General features: G+C 36.6%; 1 long non-coding RNA gene across 1 annotated transcript; it reads right to left on the reverse strand.

The window, feature by feature from the left end:
• Positions 1-893: 893 nt before the first annotated feature.
• LOC145719534 (uncharacterized) lies at positions 894-11,030 on the reverse strand. The gene is made up of 2 exons (XR_014142445.1): positions 8,659-11,030; positions 894-5,075 (listed from the first exon to the last, which is right to left on the reverse strand). It is a non-coding gene; the product is annotated as an uncharacterized LOC145719534 (long non-coding RNA).
• Positions 11,031-11,227: the final 197 nt, after the last annotated feature.

Here is an 11,227-nt window from a genome sequence, read left to right on the forward strand (position 1 = left end):
AAAAAAAAAAAAAAGAAGAAGATAGTAGGAAGGGAAAAATGAAGGGGGGGAATCGGAGGAGGAGACAAACCATGAGACACTATGGACTCCTAGAAACAAACTGAGGGTTCTAGAGGTGAGGGGGGTGTGAGGATGGGTTAGCCTGGTGATGGGTATTAAAGAGGGCACATATTGAATGGAGCACTGGGTGTTATATGCAAACAATGAATCATGGAACACTACATCAAAAACTAATGATGTAATGTATGGTGATTAACATAATAAAATAAAAAAATGAAAAAAAAATGATGTACTCTATTATCAACTTTCAAATAGGCAATACAGTATTATTAACTATAGTCACCATGCTGTACATTACATCTCCATGACTTAATTATTTTATAACTGGAAGTTTGTGCCTTTTGCCCCCCTTTGTTCTTTTCTTCCACCCCTTACCCTACGTTTGGCAACCACTGTTCTCTATCTCCATGAGCTTGGTTTGTTGTTATTTTTAAAATTCCATATATAAGTGAAATCATACAGTATATGTCTTTCTCTGAGTTGTTTCACTTAGCATATGCCCTTAAGATCCATCCATTTCACAAATGGTGAGACTGCATTCGTTTTATGGCTAAGTAGTATTCCATTGTGTGTGTGTTTGTGTGTTTATATCTTTACTCATTCATCTGCTGAAGGACACTTAGGTTGTTTCCATGTCTTGGCTATTGAAAATAATGAACATGGGGGTGCATATATCTTTCCAAAATAGTTTTTGTTTTCTTCAGATAAATACCCAGAAGTGAAATTGCTGGATCATATGGTAGTTCTATATGTAATTTTTTGAGGAAACTCCATACTGTTTTTCATTGTGGCTGCACCAATTTACATTCCCACCAAAAGTTTTTTTCACACCCTCTCCAACAGTTGTTATTTATTGTCCTTTTGATAACAGCCATTCTGACAGGTGTGAGGTGAGGTCTTGTGGTTTTCATTTGCATTTCCCTGATGATTAGTGACAGTGAGCACCTTTTCATGACATGCTGACAATCTGTCTGCTTCTTTGGAAAAATGCCTATTCAGATCTGCCCACTTTTTAATCAGATTGCTTGCTTTTTTGCTACTCAGTTGTATGCATTCCTTATGTATTTGGATATTAACCCCTTAGTAGGTCTATGGCTTGCAAATATTTTTTCTCATTCAGTAGGTTGCCTTTTCATTTGGTTGACGATGTCCTTTGCTGTGTAGAAGCTTTTTAGTTTGATATAACCCCACTTGGTTATTTTCTCTTTTGTTGTCTTTGCTTTGGAGTCATATCTAAAAACACATCATCAAGACTTACATCAAGGGCCTTAATGCCTATGTTTTCTTCTAGAAGTTTTATGGTTTCAGGTCTTATATTCAAGTCTTTAAACCATTTTGAGTTAAGTTTCATCTATAATGTAAGATAGTAGTCTAGTTTTATTCTTTTGCATGTGGCTATTCAGTTTTCCCAGCACCATTTATTGAGGAGACTGTTTTTCCCTGTTGTAAATTTTTGCCTTATTTGTTGTAAATTAATTAACCGTATATGTATGGATTTATTTCTGGGCTCTCTAATCTGCTCTATGGATCTATGTGTCTTCTTTTATGACAATAGCATACTATTTTGATTATTATAGCTTTGTAATATAATTGGAAATCAAGGTGCATGATGCCTCCAGCTTTGTGCTTTTTCCTCAATATTACTTTGGATATTCTGGGTCTTTCATGATTCCATAAATTTTAGGATTGTTCTAATCCAGTGAAAAATGCCTTTGGAGTTTTGATAGGGATTGTATCGAATCTGCAGATTGCTTTGGGTAGTATGGCCATTTTAATGATAATCATTCTACCACTCCATGAATGTGAATTATCTTTCCATTTATTTGTGTCTTCAATTTCTTTCATCAGTGTCTTGTAGTTTCAGTGTACAGGTCTTTCACCTCTTAGTTAAATTTATTCCTAGGTATTTTATTCTTTTGATGCAATTGTAAATGGGATGGTTTTCTTAAATTCTCTTTCTGATATCTCATTATTCATGTATAGAAATGCAACAGATTTTTGTGTGTTGAGTTTGTACCCTGAAACTTTACTGAATTCATTCATTAGTTCTAACAGCTAACCTGTGATACTTGGTTTCATACCAGGCATGATATTGACATTAAAAAATTACAAGATAGTTTCAGCTCTTTATTGTTTACAAGGACATGATCAAGATCATGATATGTGGGGGTGCCCGGGTGGCTCAGTCAGTTAAGCATCTGCCTTCGGCTCAGGTCATGATCCCAGGGTCCTGAGATCAAGCCCCACATCTGGCTCTCTGCTCAGCGGGAGCCTGTTTCTCCCTCTCCTCCCCGTTCATGCTCTCTTTGCACTATCTCTGTCTGTCTCACCCAAATAAATAAAATATTTTTTAAAAAAGATAATGAGGGGTGCCTGGGTGGCTCAGTCGTTAAGCGTCTGCCTTCAGCTGAGGTCGTGATCCCAGGGTCCTGGGATCGAGCCCCGCATCGGGCTCCCTGCTTGGCAGGAAGCCTGCTTCTCCCTCTCCCTCTCCCCCTGCTTGTGTTCCTTCTCTCACTATCGATCTCTGTCAAATAAATAAATAAAATCGTTTAAAAAAAATAAATAAATAAAAAAGATAATGATTTGTGGTATTAGGATGACAGTGTGGAATCTACTACCTTTACGCATCTTAGAAAGGATTACTGGGGTTGTAATTAGAGGGAGAATATGAGAACAAATGAGTCAACTCATATTTTAGCAGAAATGTTAAAATGTAAAAAAAAAAAAAATCTCAAATATGCAATGATAGTCTATATATAGTATGGAATTTTACTTGAGAAATATTCTTTGTTAAATAAAAATGCTTGTTCACCAAAGCCAAGGTCTGGAAGTTTTGCAGGGAAGGAGTACCAATCTCCAATTCCTCCACATTACAGGAGAGGCTGAAAAGCCTAAATGGATATGGCAAGATTCACTTTGTGATCCTCGTATCACTTTCTTTCTTAGAAAGTGTGGTGCTTCAGCTCCCTTTAGCATTAAATCTGTTTAATAGAAGACTGAATTCCGGGTGTTAGATGACAATTTTTAGAAGTCTTTCCTAAGAAAAATGTATTGCCTTACAAATAGTTATGGTAATAATTTTTAAATATCACTGCTATCGTAATTGGGAGTATAAAACAAGTATGGTTAAAATTTACCAGCAATGGCTACAAAAATCATGTATTTGAGATTACATTTGGAATGTGCTTTCCTCATACTTTGTGTCCAGGTTCAGATCTCCAGTCCAGTGCAAATGGAAGATCTCAGGGTAATGAGGTCCAAAAATTCCATGTAGAAATCAAAAGAGTCTAGAGACTTTCTGCCTAAATCTTAAAATGACACAGAAGAACACGATTCTTTGAACACAGATACTAAGGACTACTGGTTTAAAGAATGGGAGTTCTCTTCACATTTCATGCCTTTAAAAACAAATGACTTTTAAATTGTCCAGCCCAGGCCACACATGTGTACTCCAAATTCATATTTCTAACTATCTACTCAACCTCTCCACTTGAATATCTCATAGGCACTTTTAACATCATCTTTCCCTCCACATACCTGCTCCTCCCCTAGTCTTCTCTTTCTCAGGAAATTACATCTACATATGATCAGTTCTGAGAACTTGGTTCATTCTTGAGTCCTCTATTTCTCTAACATCTTACACATCTCAGCACATTCTCTGAGCTCTATCCCGAATCAGACCCTATGCCACCTCCACCTCTATCATTCCTGTGTGAGCCACCATTATATCTCACCTGGAACGCACAGTACTCTAATTGCCTCGCAACTTCTATCTCCTCTGCCCCCTTCCACTGCCTACCCCAGGGCTGCAATCCCAGCCAACCCCAACCAGATGAGCTTTTCAAACCAAAAGTCAAATAATATCATTCATGTGCTCAAAGGCCCTCAGTAGTTTTCCATTTCATGCTAAATAAAAGCCTTCAATGACTTATCAAGTCCTATGTCATATGGCATTCTGACCTCACTTCTTCCTACCCTTCCTTTTTCTCATTCCATGATAGCCCCATTAGTCTTAGTGCTGTTTCTTGAACAATCTTGACACACTCCAGCTTTAAGAGTTTCTGGTCCTCCTCTCTGGTATGCTCTTCTCCCAGATAATGCCTTGGTGTCATTCCTCATCACACTCAAGTCCTTGTTCAAATATCACACCCTCAGTAGGACCTCCCCTGACCGACCCATAGCTCTGATCTTGGCTGACCCTAAATTCTGCATATTCTTTGTTCTATAATCAATGTCACTACTGGTGGCTCGTTCCAACTTCATGCAATCTGGCTCAGAGTTTCTCATCTAAGTCTTTGCTGGGATAAATGGCATTCAGCCTCAGACTGCCTGACTCTCTCAATCTGACCAGCAACCATGCACTCCCCATTCTAAGAGGTAAATGCATGTCATCAAGGTTCTGAAAGCAACTCAGCGTACCCATTTTGGAGCAATGTTCCTGTCGCCTGAACTAGGTCAAACATCTGATTATAGGAGAATTAAATGGCACAGGGAAACCCTAGGAAGGTGAGATTTAATGATATACAGAAGCATATAAAAAAATCAGGTAATGTGAAAAACGTTAAATGATGCTTGAAATATTTGCTGGGTCACAGTGGGGAATTGTGTTGCTAGAGGAACTTTAAGAGGAGAAACAGATGTTTCCAAAGTACTGTATTCTCACATATCTGGGAGAATCTCAAGTTATAAAGCGTAGCCATTTACTTCACTCAATGACTATACAAGATGCTAAACATAGCTACTACTTCTAGCGCCATTTTAAAAGAACATGGCAACAGAATTTTTTCTAATGATGTGGACACTGTTTGACTGGCGACATCAGTTTTGACTTTCAGCTGAATGTTTGGTACTCACCGCTTCCCAGTTGGGTAGAACCTAGAGCAAGAATGGCCATCCCATGCACAGTAAGGGTCCCTTGCCAGGCAGCAGTCAGCACAGGCTGTACCGTAGATGTGGCAGCGATGCAGAGACACTTGGGAAATCCCTTCATTGGAGCTCACATACAACTGTTGCTATTGGAGAAATGATTATGATTCATTTCAGATGGGGACATTAAAAGAGAACTTTCAGCAGGAACACATTATAATATATGTCTACACACCCTGAGATTCATTTTAAAATAGACTAAAAACAAGAAGCAAAGCACAGAGGGTATAAAGCCAAAATAAATAGAATTTTCTTACATTAATATGCCTATAGTATTACCACTTTCCTGTTTAAAAAAAAAAAAGCTCACAGCCCTACGTAGAATGGTCATACATTTGAGACATTGGGATTTATTGTTCTCTCAGATTTGTGCTAATATATTACAGATTTAAATTACGATGCTTGCTTTATTTTTTGAATGCACAAGGCAGCTTTCTTTTTCTTCAAATCTGGCAACCCATCACCTTGTAAATTTGAAAACTCCAAGTCTTAAATAAAGGGCATTTTTAAGTTTAGGGAAAAAAAGTACAGGCGCCTGGGTGGCTCAGTTGGTTAAGCGACTGCCTTTGGCTCAGGTCATGATCCTGGAGTCCCTGGATCGAGTCCCGCATCGGGCTCCCTGCTCGGCAGGGAGCCTGCTTCTCCCTCTGACCCTCCCCCCCGTCATGTGCTCTCTGTCTCTCTCATTCTCTCTCTCAAATAAATAAATAAAATCTTTAAAAAAAAAAAAAGTACACTGTCAGTATTAGATAAAATTAAAAAAAAAACATTTTTCACATGCCTTCACTCATTAGAACAATTTTTAAATTACTTAGAAGAATATCAGTATTTATATTCAGGCATGTCTTAAACTTTCTGTATGCTCCAGTGATCTTCAGCATCCTAAGTCATAAATAAAGATTTCACTCTCCTTCATTTGCAGGATGTCAATAACTTCTGATGATACTGCTCCAATTCTTTTATTTGTGCATAAATTGGTTCTCAGGAGTCGAAAGGGTAAGTTTCTAACTGATGCTTATTTCTAAAGAAGTGATATTGTATAATTCAAATCAGCAGAGGATCTCTAAGCTGGAACTCAAATATATTCATATGTGCAACACACACAAAGACATCTATACATATTCAACTACCTACAATTTAAAATTTAAATATAGGAGCACCATTGGTCCATCAGGTTCTGGAGGCAGACATCTGGGATTCAAATCCCAGCTCAACCACAAATATGCTGTGTAACTTTTCTCAATCTCAGCTCCCTCTTGGGTAAAACTGGGATAATATAGTACCTATCCTACAGAGTTATTTTAAGAACTGAATGTAAGGGCTAACTCCACATGGAATACTTAGAATAGTTTCTGACTCCTAAGCACTGAATGAATGTTAAATAATGTAGTAGAATAAATTACCAGCTAACAAACTATCACCTTATACACTGTTCTTTTTTTTTTTTTTTAAGATTTTATTTATTTATTCATTAGAGACAGAGAGAGAGAGAGGCAGAGGGAGAAGCAGGCTCCCAAGGAGCAGGGAGCCCGATGTGGGACTCGATCCCAGGACCCTGAGATCATGACCTGAGCCGAAGGCAGACGCTTAACCATCTGAGCCACCCAGGCGCCCTACACTGTTAATTCTAATTAATCATTTGAATCATACCTCAGTCTACTGTCTAATAAACAGTTATTTTATTCAGATTAATTTTTCAGAAATTCAGCTGAAAATGACTGACCCCCAGTTGAGGCAAACTATAAGAAAACAACTGCATATTTTGGCAATAATCATTTCTCCAGAACATTTCAAATAAGTGTTTGTTGATCACATTAATAAATAATGTAGTGAATGCATCAGCTATGCTAAATAAAGGAAACCACTTTATTTAAGGAAAGAATACAAGTAGTTTCATTCTAGAAATTACCTTTTTTAAATGAACCCAACTATTTTCTGCTATATGGAATGCAAGAATAAATTAGAGAATAAAGAAGCCATAAAATAGAAAATAAAATAATTTGAAGACTAGGGAAGGTACTAAATTCATAGTATTTAAATGTACATCAAATACCATTGGCAATCTGTACTTCTTTCTCACTGAAAAAATAATGAGGTAGGCAGTTGTGCAAATGAGTTCCCCAAAACTCAAATAAGTACCCTGCCCTGAATCTAATGATTCAAAGAAACATTTTTAATTATCTACAATATAAGATGTTGAAGACAGATTTAATAGTCATTTTTTTCCTGTGCGTATATGTGTATTGCATATTGCAATTTAATGGAATGCATTGTGAACTCTGAGTATACCAGCTGAATTACCAGTTGAAGTGTAACATGAATCACTAATTGTACACTAGACCGTGCCAGACAAATGGCTCTGCATCCATTTTGAATTTTGCTCCGATACTCTCTCTTCTCATTAAACTACTGTAAACAAGGGGCTTCCCTGCTGACTTCAAAGACAATTCTAACTTGGGATCAGCTCCCTGGGACATTGGGGAAAATGACGAATGGCTTCTTGTTACTTGGGAAAATGTTTGTTATGCACCATACAAACATTTTTACAGATGAGATCTTTAGCTCTATCGTACCCTATTTATTTTTCTTCATAAAATTGAGTCAAGTGAAAAGAGCACAGGACTGACTGTGGAATACTTCATCTGCAACAGACCAAATAAGGCAAAGAACACGAACCTTATGTCATCAGTTGTGCTAACACTTAAAACCTTTATTCCATATTCCAAGAAAAAGAAGTCTCAGGCTCTTTAAACAGCAGTTACCAAGGACCTGCTTTATTTTAGGCAATTTATATAAATTAACTCATTTGTGAGAAAAGCATTACCTTGTAGAGGCAGAAACTTAAGTCAGTGAAGTTTAACGACTTATCCACAATTTATGGACAAGTCGGGATTCAAATGCATGTCCATCCTGCTCTGAAGCCTACTCCATTTCTGACTATATGACTCCATCCTTTAGAACTTTCTTCCAGAGAGAACACCTCGGGGGCTGGAGAGGTGTATGTGCTGCACAGGTAGAGACTGGAATAGGGCTTTTCCTTTTTTGTGATCATTGTGTATTCGCATTTGCAGGCACAAATTAGAAGATGAAACATTTCTGATAATCATAGTCAAAGATTTCTTCCCTCAAACCTGAATCCTTATATGGCTTAGATTTGAGGCATTCAGATTTTTTTTAAAGACATGTATAAACTCTAAAAAACAGCACTTCCTTAGCAATAAGCATAAAAGAATGCATTGCACATTTCAAACATGTGATAGCAGCAGGAACTCGGAAGAGGACTGATTACTCATTCCAAGCCCCTGAGAATGTTTGTGATGCTATGGTAGCCCAAACATTATACTGAATTCTTCATTCAAAAGATTATTTTTATTTTGGTTGGCTTCACACACTGTAACATTTGAGAACATAGGATGTACAAAATGTTGGAATATCTTACTGTATATATTTATATGTTCTGCTCTCCTGGGTTTTTATACAAAACAGACCTATTTTGTCTTCCATTAAAAGCTTTTAAATTATGCATCAAAATTAAAGGTGCTTTTGTGGTTACTGTAAATAATAATTATTTTTCTAATACTAAAATTAATTTTTCCAAAATTACAAAATATTTCTTCCTAACAGTAAAATTTGTAAAATGTAAAGAAAATAAAAATGGGGTTGTTTTACCTTTTTGGATGAAATTTTCATTGTTGTTATAGGAGCACGATTCTGAAAAATTAAAAAACAAACAAACATCGTTAGCTGTTCAAATAATCCTTTAAAAAGATTTGCATTAGAAATAGTCTCTTGTTTGTTAAAATTCAAGAAATCATCATTTCTCTATATATGCACATATATTCAAAGTTTAGCAATACTTGTCCCTAAAGTACATTTCCTCTGTTGGGAGTAAGGTGTTTTACAAATATAGGCTTAAGTTAAAAAAAAAAAAAGTAGCATTTAAACACATTATCAATATAGTCTTTAGAAAAACAAAATCTGAGTAATTTGGAAGAATTAAAAAAATTATATCTTGGCATACTGAATCCAATGAATAAAACTTAGGCTTGGATGGGGGTGGGTAAGATGCTGCGGCATGGTACCCCATGTTATTCCTTCACAGCACAAGCAGTCTGCATAAGATGCTACCGTGCATCAGATGTAGCTTTGCAAAGATGTATTAGCCTGCATCATACTTATTAACTCTCCCATTGCAAACGAAGAAATACTGTTAGAAAATGTCCTCTTTTTGGGCGCCTGGGTGGCTCAGTCGTTAAGCGTCTGCCTTCGGTTCAGGTCATGATCCCAGGGTTCTGGGATCGAGCCCTACATCGGGCTCCCTGCTCCGCGGGAAGCCTGCTTCTCCCTCTCCCACTCCCCCTGCTTGTGTTCCCTCTCTCGCTGTGTCTCTCTCTGTCAAATAAATAAAAATCTTAAAAAAAAAGAAAAAAGAAAATGTCCCCGTTTGATAAATGTGAATTAGTGAAAGCACCTAAGAATTTTCTGAAATAGTAATCCTTTTTTGAAAGTTACTCTATTCATAAACTTTCCTTCTTAAACATTATTAGTTCCTTTTAAAAATTAGACTTGTGATAACCTGATAAATATCTGTGAAGTTTTATTTCGATAACTCAAGTGAGAGCAAGCTCTCAAAATTAACTGTACCTACAATTATTTCACATTCTGGAAGTGTGTTTTCTTACACACGTTTAAAAGAGAAAATGGTGATATTATCTAAACATTCAATCTAAACAGTCAGTTGCAACATATTTTGATCACTGCTTAGAAATACACATACACATACAAAAATGTATTGTGATTTACATCCACCCAGGCAACTACTAATAGCTATACTCCAATTAAGTTAAATTTGAGGAAGCTGGCTGTATTTTCAGGAAATATTCTGAACAGAGGATTAAAAGAAGAGATTATGGTTCTGCACTCTACAGAAACAAAGTGTCTGGTTTTTTAAAGTTACATTGAGTTTTCTGCGATATATCAGTGTGACACTTCGCTAAGGAATTTGTTTCAATTCAAATGCATTATTTCCTCACGTGCTAATCACAGTGTATCATACACACCCAGTTATTTTTACCTCACCTCAGAAAATATGACACAAACACCATGTTGAAGACAGTAAGGAACTGTATTTGGCAACTGTGTCTCTCAATTTAGCCGTATCAGTCACGGGCACACACATCCACAAGAAAGTTCAAACGTTTTTAGTCTCTCTCTTGGGCTGATGTCCCCCACATGCATTTTGACTGACTCTATTTTTCCACTGAGAGTTTATTCTTCATGATGATAACATTAGCACAACTCATATAACAGACCATAAGTAGCTAGCACATGATCAGAATGACTCACATTTCTTTAAGAGCTTTCCATTAACTTACATGTTTGGGTTTGTGTCAAACTCAATGTTTTCTGATTATCAAAAAATGACATTTCAGAATTAAAAATGAAGTTCTGCCATATGGCATTTTTGCTCTCTTCAAGCAAATTCCAGAACAAGCTACTCTATGTCATTTTGGTCAGCCATGTTGTCCGTATTGAATTGAACAAGGAAAAAATATTTTTTACATATAATGCAATTTTGGTTAATCTAGTGAAACAACCAATTCCTTTATAAAGCAAGACATAGAAAAAAGCACTTGAATGTACACAGTTAACATTTTGTAAGCACAATATTAACACGCCAATCACAAAGAAACTTATTCCAAAGTAAGTCTAGCATTAAAAATTGTAAATTCAATAACACACTGGAAAATTTTCCGGAGTTCCAGAGCCAGCTTCCACAAACTTAACTTGAATTGGAGTACAGCTATTAGTAGTTGCCTGGGTGGATATAAATCACAATACATTTTTGTATGTGTATGTGTATTTCTAAGCAGTGATCAAAATCTGTTGCAACTGTTTAGATTGAATGTTTAGATAATATCACTTTTTTTTTAGATTGAATGTTTAGATAATATCACAAAAAAAAGTTCCTCAAAATTTTCCTCAGATTTCATTTGGTTATTTTTTAACAAATATTTCTTTACATTTAAAATGTATTAGCATATGGGGCGCCTGGGTGGCTCAGTTGGTTAAGCGACTGCCTTCGGCTCAGGTCATGATCCTGGAGTCCCGGGATCGAGTCCCGCATCGGGCTCCCTGCTCGGCAGGGAGTCTGCTTCTCCCTCTGACCCTCCTCCCTCTCATGCTCTCTGTCTCTCATTCTCTCTGTCTCAAATAAATAAATAAATAAATAAATAAA

Source organism: Leptonychotes weddellii, unplaced genomic scaffold (assembly GCF_054177405.1).
Source record: "Leptonychotes weddellii isolate Sample4059 unplaced genomic scaffold, ASM5417740v2 HiC_scaffold_5083, whole genome shotgun sequence".
NCBI lineage: Eukaryota > Metazoa > Chordata > Mammalia > Carnivora > Phocidae > Leptonychotes > Leptonychotes weddellii.